Genomic DNA, 13,962 nt, shown 5'->3' with positions numbered 1-13,962 from the left:
AGATGACTTTTAAAGGTCCCTTCCAACCCAAACTATTCTATGATTCTAAATAACTAAAGATATTTCAAAGGCATTTGAAATAAATAAAAAGGATTTGCCTTGGTTGAAAGTAGGTTTATAGAATAGCAGCCTGAAATCCTTGGAAGTCTAGGACCTCTTCCTTTCACCTTTGTAAATGTGAGTGACTCACATGAGCATTCAGACTATGCTTTGCTCCAACCTCTCTTTCAAACCATGATCATTTTGTTCAGAGTCAATGACAGGAGAAGCCCCCCTTCTCTCCAGAGGGGAGATTTATAAAAGCAAACTTGCAACAGCGTTCGTTCTTTTTGTTTTCTTCATGCTAAATTACACAAGTCTGCAAAGAAGACAGGAATCATTAAAACTCTGAGATGGAGAGGAAGCATTAGATTTAATCCCTTCCCATATCAAATTTCCGTACTGTATATTTCCTAAGAGATTCAATGTCAGGTGATGAGCTTTACTTGTCAGGTTATCCGAGTCTCATCATCAGGAAATTTGTTATAGAAGTTTCATTTTCCATTCCTTAACTTAAACCTATTACTCCTTAATTTAATCCTATTACAAGCAGGATTGTTGCTGCTAGCCACGTCCAGCATCATCTCCATCATCTCTTCATCTCCAGCACTGAGATGAAGAGTTACTTTAAAATGTAGAAACTCAATTCATTTTATTACAGCTCCCAGAGCAGCACAATTTCTAGGTGGGGTCTGTTCCGGGGGGTGGATAATCTCATGCATGGCGGGGATGGCATGCTAATGCTAGTTTACCTATGCCAGTTAATTGCTGTTCATCAATTAGGATTGTGTAAGTAATTTTCCTGAGCATACAGGAGAGACCAGACCTGGCACAGAACATCTACAATCATAGCTAGCAAAATAAAGCAAAATTGCTTCTTTGCACTCCTTCTAGATATTTCAGAAATTCCCCATGGGCTTGTCTTAGCTCTGAGGTATGATCTCGGGTTAATAGTTTTGATTAAAGCAAAGGAGGAAAAGAAAAGGGGAATCAGAACAGAAATAATATCTCAGATCAAAACAACCCTTTCTTCAGCTTTATTTCAGTGTTCTGTATAATTTGTTTCCAACTGCTATTGAAACAGAGTTTGGCTGCTTTTCAACAGCAAAGCTTAAATATATATGTTGTGTGTATATAGATACACACACGCATAAATATATATTACACATATACCATTAAAACTGCAAAACCAAGCGTACGCAAGTATCATAATGCCAGATTTAAGGTTACCCATGCTCATGTCGTGCATGTGTTATGACTCAGTTGTAAACGACACGATCACATGCTATTTTCCTTAAGACCTCTGTTCATTTAGTGCTTAAGCATGTACCTCTGTGGTTCACAGAAGTGTGGGTTAACCCCCCACTTGCACTACTGTGATGAACTTGTAGCATCTTCTAGTCTCTTCGTTATACAATATACAGATAATGGAGACAGCAAAGGCTTTGACCCAAGCTAATGCCCTGCCAAAATTCCCACGTTGCTTCAAGGTGTGGGAATACCAGAGCTTCCTGCTCAGAAAGACCTGAACCGTTCTGCCTTAAGTTTTCAAATTCAGCCATGAATAGAATTTCCAATTTGGCAAATTTCAGCCCAAATGATTAAATTGTAGTAAGGAAAAAGATTTCATACCAGGAAGTGACCAGACCCTGGCACTGGAGCCAGAAGGCCTCTGTGCTACTCTTGTCTTTGCTGCTGAGCAACTACCGACCTCTGAGCCCTTGTTTCCTCAGTTGTTCTCTCCATAAATGGTACAAGCAGGCAGCATTTCCACTCTACTTCTAATAAAAGGCCTCATCTGTTGTACAGAGCCATGCTCTCTCCTTCCCAATGTTCTGATTTTACTGTAAAGGAGTCCGAATTCCACCTCAAGCCCTCCCCAAGTCAGCTTTGCCTTGGCAACCCCTTATCTGATCTTTTTGCTCTTTTGATCTTGAGCATCATTTCCCCTCTCATAGACTTGGGCTGGAACTGATGATCTACCAAACATTTATTCAGAAGTAATTCTCCCACCACATCAAACCTTCCCAATGTTCTGATTTTACTGTAAAGGAGTCCGAATTCCACCTCAAGCCCTCCCCAAGTCAGCTTTGCCTTGGCAACCCCTTATCTGATCTTTTTGCTCTTTTGATCTTGAGCATCATTTCCCCTCTCATAGACTTGGGCTGGAACTGATGATCTACCAAACATTTATTCAGAAGTAATTCTCCCACCACATCAAACCTGGGAGGTTTATCATCGAATCATAGATAGTTTGGGTTGGGAGGTTTATCATCGAATCATAGAATGGTTTGGGTTGGAAGGGACCTTTAAAGATCGTCTAGCCCAACCCCCCTGCCATGGGCAGGGACATCTTTAACTAGAGCAGGTTGCTCAGAGCCCCGTCCAACCTGACCTTGAACACCTCCAATGACGAACACCTTGAAGTTTTAATTAGAGTTGTCTGTTGTGGTGGGAGAGAGTTCAGTTTTGCACGTCACCTGTAGATACTGAGAAGCATTTAATTTCTGAGGAAGGGAATAGAGATATCTTAAGGGAGTCTGAAACTCTGATTCAGCTCTAACTTTGTACTGGTGGCTGGGAGGCCTGTTTCTTCATGGTTGGATGTGTTCCTCATGCCCTTGGACATACGTAGATGGTGTTGATATGGAATTTGTTGTGCACGTTTCTCAAAGTAACCGCTTCATGTATTCTGTAAATTGAGACAGCAGTTACCATGTGCTTCATAGCTTCAAGCTCTTCTTCACAGCTCCAAAAACTGTATTTTTTCATTTTAGAAGGAGCCGAGATTGCAAATACATCACACAACTCCAAGAACCAGAAAGGGGAGATGACTGTACATTTGCGTTTCTAACACTCAAGCTTTAATTTGGCCTGGAGAGGGAAGCTGAAATAGCCAAAACCTGGTTATTAAAAAGACATCATTAGCTCCCATAAATCTTACCCCTTGCTGGGACAAACCTATTGCCCCTAATGTGAGAAACAGCAGAACAACCTCATCAGGGAGATGGCTTACAGTTTCTGCATAAGTGTTACCTAGAGTCAGTAAAACTGTCAAAAAGGAGCATTATAACCTTAAATTGGATTGATTGCTGGGGAACCAGCATAACATTGGAGCAATGAACTTCTGCTCCTTTAGTAGAATAAAAAACAAGTCTGTAGTATTTGCTTATTCATCCCCATTTACAATCACTGCAGCAAACCAACCTGGAGGTCACCGATGCAGAAAGCCTTTGCTCACATGGTTTGTGTGCTCTTGGCCAGGAACAAGACTTTTTATTCATGCACTGCAACAAAGCAGGAGCCAAATTTCCTGTTGGGGAAAATGAGCAGAACTTGAATGACATCAGCAGAGATTTGGTTTCAACTGAATTTCAACTAGCATAACGCCCCCTGGAGATTGCTACCAAATGAGTTTAAAAGTTTTGCAGTAAATCCACTCCTAATTTATAGCCATGCTAATGGAACTGAATTTACCTAAATGTGCGTGTGTTTGCATCATAAAGTCAGCAACTCCGTAACTCATTCATCTACTGAGTAAGACTGGCTCCTGGGGACTGAAGGTCGGGCGTAGGCTCTCTTATTTTGGTGGTTTAGACACTTCATGTTTAATTAACATTTGTGTAAGATGACAGAGCTCTTCAGTGTTCCAGCTGTACCTGGAACAGGGGAGAAAAATTACCTCATTTAACTCTGTTATGCAACGGTACGTATGACTCGCTGCAGTCATTTCTGAAGGTCTGTGGCATTTTGCAGTTGGCTGTAGCGTATCTAACCATTACGGCATTGCTGAGAAGACAAATGTCCTTACAGGCAAATGTCGTTAACAGCACAATGACTTGCAGGGCAGATGGGTGAAATGAGCACCTAGAAATGAGCAGCTGCTACAGTGACATGTCTCCCTTGACACAGCCTCGCCAATCCAGGATGACTGTACCCTCTGCGTGTTGAGGGAGCTCTAAATGGAGATGTCGTCACATCTCCACTTGTCTTGAAGCAAGCAGTATACCTTTCTGAAGCTCACCTGTTAATTTTTTTAAGATCCCAGCTGGATTTATATTAACTTGCAAAGAAATATATTTGCTCTGTTTCCAGGCTCATAAATACTTGACCACTTTGTGATAAGCTCTTAGTCCTGGTATAATCTATTCAAGCAAGATCTGTGAAAAGAATGGCCTGCAAGCTGTTCCCATGATACAGAGCGCTGTGGTTAAGTGGGTGCTGTTTGTGCCTACATGGAAATGCATCGATGTCTATGTGGTCTCAAAACACTAAAAGTGCACTGTGTAATCCAAGGCAAAGTATTTGGACTCCATCAGAATTTCTGAGCAGTTTCAGGAGCCACGAAAAACTGTCTCCTCGGGAGCTGTCAGCCATTTCCATAACAAATTGTAAATAAGATCACAGTGACTTTTATGAACTTGTTTATGAACTTGTGCCAGCTTCTCCAGTACATCTGGGTCCTTCTGGATCTTTGCTAGACAGGTGTACTGGGTCTGGCTGGGATGGAGTTAACTTTCTTCCTAACAGCCCGTATGGAGCTATGCTTCGGATTTGTGGCTGAAATGGTGTTGATAACACACCAGTGTTTTGGTTATTGCTGAACAGAGCTTGCACAGCATCAAGGCTTTCTCTCTTTCCTACTCTGTCCACCCCACCCAGCAAGTAGGCAGGGGGTAGGCAAGGGGCTGGGAGGGGACCCAGCCCGGACAGAGGACCCCAGCTGACGAAAGGGGGATTCCATACCATGTGACGTCATGCTCAGCAATAAAAGCTCAGGGAAAGGAGGAGGAAGGGGGCATGTTCATGGTTACGGCGTTTGTCCTCCCAAGCAAGTGTTACGAATGCTGAGGTCCTCCTCACCAAGAAGTGGCTAAACATCGGCCCACCAATGGGAAGTAGTGAATAAATTCCTTTTTTTTTTTCGCTTTGCCTGTGCATGCAGCTTTTGCTCTGCCAATTAAACTGTCATTACCTCAAACCACAAGTCTCCTCACCTTCCTTCTGTTTTCTCTCCATCCCACGAGAGAGGGGAGTGAGCGAGCAACTGGGTGGGTGTCTGGCTGTTAGCCAGGGTCAACCCACAACAGTCCTTTTTCAAGCACAGCATGGGGCTCGAGATAACAACAGTTTTGATTTGAGTGTGCTATAGCAGTTATAGTTGTTAACCGGCAGGGTCCTGTGCTGGTCATGGAGCTTGCTTGCTTTACTGTCTATTAGAGTCCAGGGCTTGTCAGTGGTTGCTTTTGCTGTTTGCTGTGGTGCTTATCACTTTACTCCACTGTGCCTGGACACATTTTGATAAAAGCAATGGCCGTGCGCCAGGGCTGGCATATGGCCCTGGCATTGATGCTGTTCTTGTGCTATGTGAGCTACCTTGTGGAGAGAATGAGGGATTACATCTCCCTCTGCTCCTCCAGGATGGATGTATCCCGCTCTGCTGCATGGGCTCCCAAGTTTCTTGTACATTCTAATGTAAGCTGTTTGATCATGTTATCTAATATCATTGGCTTGTTGTTGGGTGTGTGGAACCTGGCTTGGTCCTGGCATAAGAGTAAACAACTTATTGGTGAGGTGACAGAAATGTGCCCCAAGGTGGTCAATCGGTGGTGGCAGGGTTTGTGGGCGGATTTGGGCAGGTGCCTATCACCTCCGATTGCCTGTGATTTTACACCTGAACAGGCACATAATCCTGATGAATTGGCACACCACTTGAAGGAAGGGTGCCTTGCCTAACCCAGTGAGACCCAGCAACTTCTAGCAATGTTTTGGGGCTTGGCCTGTGCCTACTGAGCCTCTGTCCAGCAGCATCAGAGGAAGCAGGATGAGGAAGTGACAAAGTCACCAAGGAGGGGCAAAACTCTTGGGCCCTAAACTCCGAGGTTTTAAAGAAGCTGCAAGATCTATGGAAAAATTACAACCACAAGTCTGGCGAGTGGATTGCTGCCTGGTTGCTCCAGTGTTGGGATAGTGGGGTCCACTGCCAGGAGTCAGATGGCAGGCCAGCCAGGCAGCTGGGATCCCTAAGTAGGGACACTGGATTGACAAAGTGATTGGAAAGGGAACTGGAACCCACAGCCTTTGGACGTGGTTCCTGTTGATTGTGAAAGCCAATTACACCCTCAAGGACAATCTGGTATGCTGCCTGGGCAAGTGGACCACCACTGAGGAAGGTATCCAACACTTGAGGGGACTAGCAATGGTGGAGGCAGCCTATAGCAAGTTGGAAACAACCAGATCACCAAAGACCCGGATGCCATCCAATGCACCCAGTCCACGTGGCAGAAGGTGGTACATAACTCACCGCTGTCGTGTGCCAACACCCTGGTGCTGATGCACTGGCCAGACTCTGAGCCATTAACTGTGGAGTGACTGTCCCAAGGGCTCCAGGGGTTCAAAGAGAACCTCCTCTCCTCCCCCTCACCATGGGCCTATGTCTTGGCTGTCGGGGGTGCCCCATGGAGTCAGCTTCCCCCTGCCAGAGGGAAAGGGGGTGCCAGGCGCACATCATGCCACCCTGTGGTTCCTCCTGCACGACCAGGAGGAGGACATGAAGAAGTGGAACAATGTGCCCACCTCAAATCTAGAAGCCCACATACATGGACTGCGGGGAAGACTGTCAGTAAGAAGCACCCATCCAGGAAGGCTGATGCTGCAGTTGCCACTGACATAGTGGAAGACAGCAATGCCCCAGACGCAGAAGAGCTCCTCCTCCTGGCCTTGGTGAAGAAACTTCTGGTCTGAAACGGCAGGACTCAGATAGTGAATACTCCAACCAGGAATAGAGGGTCCCTGTCTCTGGCCAGGCAGAGGAAAGGGACAAACAGATTTACTGGACGGTGTGGATTCGGTGGCCTGGCACATGGGATCCACAGGAGCAGGCGGCTTTGGTGGACACTGGTGCACAGTGTACCCTAATGCCATCAGAGTACAAGGGAGCAGAACCCATCTGGATTTCTGGAGTGACCTAGACTGGCAATGTAAGGGTGAGTTATATGTAGCTTGGTGAGCCCATGAAACATCAGGACATCTAGGGAGAGATGCAACATACAGATGGGCTCATGATCAAGGGGCAGACCTGACCACTGAAGCTATCACACGGGTGGTAGATGGCAGCGCTATGGAGGGCAGAGAGAAGATAATTCAGAAGATAGGCAAGAGGAGCATCAGGCAACCCAGCGCTGAAGTCTTCTTTCCCTAACTAATTTCCATACTAGAATTTTATTGTCTTCAGCCACACACAGAATCTACATATTGAGATTTCACAATGGTGAGATGCTGACAGAGGATTTGGGCTTCTCAGTACTACAGGATTACAAAGAACAAGCAATAGCTTCTGCTGATACAAGTCAGCATGGCTACATTGACTACAGCAACCTCATTGACTTAGACAAGACTTAATCGCATACATGTGTGATCACGCATTTTATTTCACTATCCTATTTTTTCCTTCCCACTGGGGTCTCAAACAATGTTATTCAAGACACTGACAAGGAAAAAAGTCAACAGAGTGTCATTAATACCAACCACAGCTTCAAACTCTGTCTGTCCACTGCCCATACTCCATCTAAATTAAATCTGGTAAGATTTATCTGAGCCTGATGTAACTAAATTAATCATGCAGAGCACCTATTCTACCACAGGCTCCTGTGCCCCACCCTGCACATTTATTTCAAAGGTAATCTAATTTGCTGCAAATGTGCTTATCTAGCTGGAAAACAGACTGTGATAGATACTCCAGAAGGAAGAAAGCTTTCCAGAAAGCATGGCTTGGTGAATTCCTTTATATGAGGAGTATAGAATCTATTTTGTTGTTGATCTGCACTGGAATTATTCACCTGCTCCCTGCTCTTTGTCTCAATATATTCCTGAAGCACAGTTAAGCTCCTAAGCTCCAATCAGTTCAAAACTGAGTGGAATGCACCAGCCCTTCCCTCTGGGTTTTCTGTAAAGAGCTTAAGCAACTTCAGAGAGCTGCTGGGCAACAACATCCTGCCTGCAAGGTACCTTTGGCAAATGAGAGTGAAATTCTGACAGATGTTTGCTAGCAAAATGCTGAAGCACAACAGCCTGTTGAGTAGCCAGCAGTGGTACAGGCTGCCTTTGTAACACAGAAGAGAGCCAGCGTGCGACACTTTGACCCGAGTAGTGATGGGAAAAAGAGAGTTGCACTGCGGAGGTCTCATGGTCCTAAATATATACAATCCCAACCAGTGCTGAAATTATTATAGGACAATACTATGATTAATAGCAAGTGTCTTCTAGACACCAGCTGTCTTCTGTCCCACTCCAGGCTGTTGGACCTCACTCACCTTTGCCTCCCAAGCTGTATCTTGCACTTTGGCTTTGTCTCAGCAGTGTGGTGAGGGAGCCATCAGAGCCAGTTCTGCTTCCTGTGGCACAACCCCCAGCAATCCTCTCCCTCTTACCCCATGAGGTGTAGGAGAACAGGGTTGGGGAGGGTATGCAGGTGTACATTGGGGCAGGGATGATAGATGGATGGTCCCAACACCAGGTAGAGGATGAGGGACTTGTGCTGCACTCAAGACATTTGGCCACTTTCTATCATGGCAAATTTCACAGGTTGAGCCCCAGCAGAGATTTTAGCATGTATGAAGGCAACCTTCTCCAGAAGTCCCCGTCTGGCCTCTTTCCCCCAAGGCTCAGTGGTGCTGCAACATTTGGTGGTGGCGTGATGCTCCCTTTTTCCAGTTTCAGGACTGAGGTGGAGTCCTGAAGGACTCAAGGAGACAGGCATCACCCACCACTGCTACCGAAGTTCCCTGTCTCCTTGACTATCCCTTGCCGTGCTGGTTCACTTAGCAGCAGGACTCCTACAAAACTACCCAAATGACCAGAAAGAGCTCTGGAGAAGCAGGGTGGGCACCATGAAAAGACAATACTGGAACTATCTTTTAGCAGAGAACGTGATGCTTCCAGACTTCAGCAAAAGCTGTCTGACCAGTATCTGACCACCAGAGACTGACAAGAGGCTGACAGCAGAGAATGGACTAACACGGGATGGATTCTGCCTGAGCATCCATGGAAATAAAATCTACATGAGGCCCCTGCCCATCAGCCCTAGCTTTGACAGGGAGGTACAACTTACGGCGTGTAAACAATCACTTTTACCATTTTAAACTCCTCATTCTCTTATACTCTGTTCCATTTGTTGAGATTAAATAGTATCCTGCTTTGCTGTAGCTGTTTGTACTCTGTTTGACACTGGTCAGACCCCAGAAGAGTTTTGCAAGGGCTGAATTCAGGGACCTGTGCTCACTAACACGGCCAATATAGAGGTTGCCATAGCCCAAGCCTCTTCTAAGGGTGGGAGACTCAGAAATATTCAGAAACGAGAGAGCAGAGAGAAAGGGCATTCGGTACTCAACATTTCTCAAAATCTAGCAGCAGTTTAGGTTTCTAAACGCAGTTCAGGGGATACCTAGCTTTGAAAATCTTTGGTTCACCTAAACTCAAGAAAGGAACTTGCTAGTGATTCAGTGGGAAAATCAACCCTAGGCTGGGAAAGGGCTCAAAGAAAACAGGGAGAAAAAAGGAGGTATGTGTGCTCATTGTTTGCAGAAGGAGTGGAGTCAAGACAGATGGTCCATTCCAGCCCTGCATACCAACGACCAGATAGCACCATCGACAATACTAAAACCTTGATCTGTATCCTGAAGTCAAGGGAGATAACAGGCAGCTCCCATGAAGGATGCCAGATAGTGAAAAATATATACTGTATGAAAAACAGGGGGGAAGGTTAAAAAATTAGTTATCTTGTCTCGTTAGTTTCCCTCTTTCCAACCACCTCATTGGTTTCAACATTTTTCTATCAGGGGTCCACATCTGCTTGCCTCCTTATTTTTATCTGTTTGAGAAGAGTGCCTTCTACCCTACAGCATCTTTGCTGAGTATGGCAGCACAAAGTAATCCCTGCTGCAGGCCCTCATCCAGATGGATGAACAGACAATATAGAGATGTGTTACTTGTGTGCAGGCAAAAGCTGTAGGATGGCTGGCTGAGAGCACAGAAATAGCTGCCCTCCACTGTATTTGTATAAATGACAATAAATAAAACAGAGCGGAAGGGTGAGTTGATCAGAATACACAGTCCCATCGTCAGACCCTGTCTGGCTGTAGGCTGCTGCCCTCCTACGGCAAGCTGGGACAGCCGCCCTTGTCTCCAGAGCAGCTCTCTGTATTACTAAGATGAACCGAGTTCAGTTGCTGGTACCAGCTGCCAGAAATTACAGCTTCTGAAACCTAGTTTGCCGATTCACTGTCTGTCTGAAGTAAAAACTCAGCACCCTGGGGCACTCAGCCTTTCTGTCCTGCGAGGGAAGCCTTTGTGGTTGGAAAGGACTGCATGTCGCTCAAGGAGCAATTGCCATCCTGAGCCTGCATGTGACAACAACAATGTCCCCACAGAGAGGGCACAGATTCGGGGCTTTTCTCCCTTAGTGACAGCTTTTTGTTGCTATTGTTGGGGTTTTTTCCTAATGTCTGTATCTTGGCAACACAGAAGTTGTTGACTTGGAAACTCAGTGCTTTAAATAAGGCTAGGCTTGTTTGAGCGTTTCTGCTGAATCCTGCATCTGTTACCATGGCAGAACTGTGAAGCTAAACCTCAGCACAGGTACCAGGCGCTTGCTTTCCTGCCAGCGCCCTTCTACTGAGTTCCTCGGCTGCTTGCCTTCTTTATCACCCTGGTTCAGACAACTGCCACTGGTAGCAGTGCTTCTTCCCCCAAATATCCTGTACACATCTTACTCCCACCTTCGTTCTCATCCTAGAAGTCCTCTGAATGAAAGTCTTGCCCTGAAAGAGGAAATGCCTCTGAACAAATTAAGATTCCGCCAGCTGGCTCTTGTGAACAGACGGAAACGAGGCAGGACTGAAGCTCCACATAAGCGAGTCCACTGAAATGACAGCCCCTTCCACTGAATGGCGAGGAGCAGTTCATGAAGGATGAAGCCAACCTGGCAGCAGAAGGGACCTTCAAGTAACTGAAAATCAAGGGGGTTTTATTACCAAGGAGACTTTTCTGCTCTGAAAGTCTTAATTTTTATGTGCTCAGCTTAAAGCATTGCAACATACTAGCTGCGAGAGAAGCAGGCCTCTGGGAAGAGCACAGAGGGGCGAGTTCAGACAACCTGCAGCTGCTGGTAACTGCTGAAAAATGCATCTTTTTTACTCACAGATGTCTTTGTTGCAGAATGAGTGATTTAGATCGCTTAAAGAATCACCGTCAAAGGTATTAGCAAAAGTGGTTTTAATATGCTGTTGTAAAAGTGCAACTTAACAAAGTTCGATGGCAAGATTCACTCTATTAATTACTGCATGGAAGAAACATACAAAGGAAAATTGAGTTACACTTGAGTTAGAATGATTCGCAGAGAGACCAGAGACACAAAAGAGTAAGGAGGACCCCCCCTTTGAGTCACGAGGTTCAGAGTGGACCCGCTTGCTTTCTAAACTCCTCCTCAGAGAGGAGTCTAAGTGTGGCTAGCTCCAAACCTAGTCTCAGACTTGGTCAACGGTTTACACCTAAGGGATTGTACATGCAATGTTTCATTAGCATCAATTCAGCATGCAAAGTTACCAAGACAAAATTAAAGTTACCATAATACAAGGTTATGCATGATATCGGTCACTTACCAAAGATCTGTCATTGGTAAAAGGTCTCTCAACCTCGAGGAGCAACCTTGAGAGGTGTCGCAGCTCAAGGGGAGATCACCGCCATGCAGCCATGTGCCTAGCAGGGAGAGCTCAAAGGCAGCTCACCTAGGCTGTCACACTTACGGGATAAAGTGGTTGGCTCGTAGCCAAATTACATGCGATGGAAAAGGTATGCATGAGCCTCCTGGCACCCACAACTTTCTTTGTTCCTTGATAAATGAATCTTGGAAAAGCCACCCGCTATACACGTGTCGATCACATGATCGGTGTTCCAAGCTCATACGCATCGATGCTCACTGGGTCACTCTGCTCCTTTGTGGGTTTTCAGAGAACAGATTGAAACCACGGGAGTTCATGCCCGGCTACAGCTCAGACCTTTACCCCTTCTGGAGCCTGCATCAAACCACCACCAATCTGGTCAGGGGTCGAGCGCGTCCGGTCAGGGGTCGAGCGCATCCGTCACAGTCTTGTATCATGGCTCTCAAACTTTGCTATTTCAGTTAGAACTTTTTCTAAAAAGTACCACTAGCAATCTTCTTTTTTGGTCTGCACTTTTATTTTCAGATGTAACTTCTGCATCCCTGGACTTCTACAGTGAAACCGATGTCTGAGAGAGCCTGATGTATTTTACTGTAACTAGCACAAACTGAAAAGCAAGAATTCAATTTTGCAAAAATACTCTGAGGCTGTGAAATCTGCATTTTGCTCTGATAGGGAGTAAAATGAAAACAGGTTGCAGTTTGAAAGCTTCAGAGTTCAAAATCACAAGGATCCAGGATCCTTTCAGAACTGGAGCCAAGGCTGGTTTTGCATTTAAAGTCGTGGATATTTGGACATACGCAGAGCCAGGCTTAGAGAGGTTCACCTATGGCAGTTGTCTGAGGCTAGAGTAAGTTCAGGACAGAGAGTAAGGGGAAACCAGGCTAAATCAGGAGCAGTTCACATCATCCAAATAGAGCTGGGAGAAAATAGGGCCCCTTAGACTCTGCACGGTCCTCTCCATCACAAATCTATTCTAACTCTGTATACAGGCATGAAAGATCGTATGTATGAGAAACTCAGGGCTGTTTTCTTTTCCCAAAGTCCGTCTTGGGATTGTGTGTGTGCAGTGAATGCTTGGCCCTCATGTCACTAGACCTTGCATTTTTGGTCAGTAGGTTTGCAGCCTCCAGAGCTGAATTTGCCTGTTCGCACTATTTGCATGGATGCTCCACGCCTGCACCTATCCAGATCTGAATTGCTCTGAATTCTGTATGGTCTATTGTAGGCCACCTGCTTTTTCTCTGGACTCTGCCTGCCCAGAAATCATTCTGTCCTGAAGGCAAGCAACGTCAGGGCTCTTACAAGGAAGGTCTTTCACAAGATCTCCTGTGCTCGGCTCAATTAAGAAGGACATCATACTCAAACTTCGGTTTAAGCACTCGCTGGGGAATGCTCAAAACGCTGGGCACACCTTCCTTGAGCCCCACGTACACCTCAAGGATGCTCCATCAGGCTGACAACACACACAAGCAACTCAGCTGGGCCCAAGGCTGCCTAGCTGCTGCTCGACAGCATAGCACAGATACAGCCACCGCTCCTTCACGGGTTGTTTCAGCCAGATCCGTTACGATAAACTTCCCCAGGGCGCACACGCCGCCCAGCAGCAAAGTGAGGTGTCCTTTATTCCAATTTGCAGCACGATACCCAGGATGTTTTTCCATGTCTGGGCTGTGTCAAGAGCACTGCTTACCTCTGAGCCCCTGGACCAGCCCCCTGACACAGGCCTCTCTCTAGACATCCCTTCTCTGTACATTTTCCAAGCAAGAGCAGTCTGCAGATTTTTTCCCTATCTCCCCCTCTACCCGCTGTGTTCTGTGGGTGTTTTAACGCTGCCTGTTCATCTTGGCTCTCAACAGGCACCAACACCTTTTACAGACTCTGTAGTGCCAGAGACCTGACCGCTCGCTGCCACCACCGGCCTGAAATCCCAACTGACCCCAGACTGGGTCAGCTGCAGCTGATTTGCTGCAGATCAGCCTCTCGCACATCACCAAGCCTTAGCCCAGCTACGAGAAACGCTGGTGGGCTGATGCAGCCAGGTTGCTGGCAGCAATTTGAGCTTAGGAACGACGAGGAAGGACCCGCGGCCGCTCGCCGAGAAACAAACATGGCGACCGCAGCGCTGCCCCGCCGGCAGAGGCGGCGGCGCGCGCATGCGCAGCGGGCGCTGTCGCTCCTCCCCTCCGCACGGCGGCGCGGCGCC

This window comes from Aptenodytes forsteri, unplaced genomic scaffold (genome assembly GCF_000699145.1).
Source record: "Aptenodytes forsteri isolate BGI_AS27 unplaced genomic scaffold, ASM69914v1 Scaffold180, whole genome shotgun sequence".
NCBI classification, from domain to species: domain Eukaryota; kingdom Metazoa; phylum Chordata; class Aves; order Sphenisciformes; family Spheniscidae; genus Aptenodytes; species Aptenodytes forsteri.
The sequence above is the reverse complement of the archived record's forward strand: the minus strand, read 5'-3'. Positions refer to the sequence as shown.